Source organism: Sarcophilus harrisii, chromosome 2, assembly GCF_902635505.1.
Source record: "Sarcophilus harrisii chromosome 2, mSarHar1.11, whole genome shotgun sequence".
Lineage (NCBI taxonomy): Eukaryota > Metazoa > Chordata > Mammalia > Dasyuromorphia > Dasyuridae > Sarcophilus > Sarcophilus harrisii.
Window position 1 is genome coordinate 334,237,101 of NC_045427.1, and position 2,022 is coordinate 334,239,122.

Below are 2,022 nucleotides of genomic sequence, written 5' to 3' on the forward strand. Positions count from 1 at the left end.
CCAGGAAGAAGGCCAGAATTTAAGTGATTTGCAACTGGAAATGTATCCAGTGATTCAAGAGTTTGACTCTTTAGGTCAAGAAAGTAGAAGATATGCTCCTTTTGATATAGAAATCCTCAAAGACCTGAAAAAGGCTTGCACTCTTTATGGGGCTACATCAGCTTATGTTAAGATGTTACTACAGAATTTGGCTTATGAAATCTTAACCCCTAGGGACTGGAAATCTATAGCAAGGACATGATTAGAACGTGGACAAAACTTGTTGTGGCTCTCTGAATATAGTGAGCTCTGTAGGATACAAGCCCAATGAAATAGTCATAGTGGAATTAATCCTCCAATCACCTGTGACCAATTAACAGGTGTAGGATCTTATGCAGAAATTTCAGTACAGATTAATTACCCCTTAGCAGCTTATGGGCAAATTTCTGCTGCTGCTATCAAAGCATGGACTTCTCTTCCCAATAAAAACGATAAGGGTAAAGCCTTCACAAAAATAACACAAGGGCCAAATGAACCCTTGCTGATTTTGTAGGACGTCCACAGACAGCTGTCGTACGAACTAATGGTGAAAATGCAGTAACAGATATTATGATAAGGCAACTTGCTAAAGAAAATGCTAATGAGGTTTGAGAAGAATTATCCTAGGACTACACAAGGATGCTCCTTAAGAGGAGCTCATAAGATGCCATGCTGGGCACAAATGCCTTTTATAGCCAGGCTATGATGCAGACTTCCCCAAATCCCAACTTGAAAAGACAGGGTCCCTTTTGGCAAGGGACTTCCAGAGAGACTCGTCAATGCTTTCAATGTGGTAAAGTAGGACATCTGAAAGCTCAATGTTGGCATAGAGACAGAGTGAGCAAACAGGATGGGAGAACAAGACCCAAAACCCCATGTCCAAAATGCAACAGAGGCTCAGAATGTAGACTGATTCAGGGAAACAGGATGAGGGGCCCAGCCCCAAGGCCCAAGACAAAAAACACTTGGGGCATGATGGCAACCAATGCTACACCCAGAGAGTGCCTAGAAGTCCAGTGGCCAGACATGACCAATCAGCCAGGAAGCCATATGATGGGAGAAGGGGATTACACAATCAACCAGCCAGAAAGCAACCTGATGGGAGAAAGGGATTACAATTGGGGAGAATAGAGTTGTATGCAGCTGGGACAACTGAGATACCTCCTGGAGAGGTGAAATCTGTTCCTCTCCAGCCTATGGATCCCTTTCCTCCAGGCACAGTAGGCTTGACCATTTCACCTCCTGAGAGCACTTACAAAACAGTGTCCATCCACACACTGATGTGGGAAACTGGGGAATGTGTAGATAATATCCTAGTCACTAATACAGGTAGACAATGTGTGACTTATCAACCAGGAGAAGTAGTAGCATCAGGTTTACTGATACAGACTCCTAATAAGCAATCTGGTGATAGTCGCCCAGATTCTGACTCCAAGCAACAAAATCCAGGAATATACTAGACAGCAGCTGTAACAGCTGACCGACCTATGCTCACGATCTATATAAATGGCATACCATTAGAAGGATTGGTAGACACAGGTGCAGATCGTACAGTCATTAGAGGTGCCAACTGGCCCAGTCACTGGCCAAAGATTAAGGCAGACACCTACATGTCTGGCATAGGAGGATCAATAGCAGCTGAAGTTAGTGCTACCCCTTTGAGATGGACTTTTGAAGATGAAACAGGAGTTTTTACTCCTTTTATAGTTGAAAAAATCCCCATCAATCTGTGGGGAAGAGACATTTTACAACAATTAGGATTAAAAATGAGTACCTCGGTTTTTTAGGCAGGGCTGCTGTTGAAGGCCTGCCAACACTTTCACCTGTTCCTATCCAGTAGAAAACTGATACACCAGTGTGGCATACCCTTTAATCCTCAAGAACAGGTAATAGTAGAGAGGAGAAACAGAGACATTAAGACACTCCTCCAAAAACAAAAGAAAGGGGGAGCCACAGGTAACCCTAGAGAACTTCTAAATCTAGCTCTTTATGCTATTAATTTCT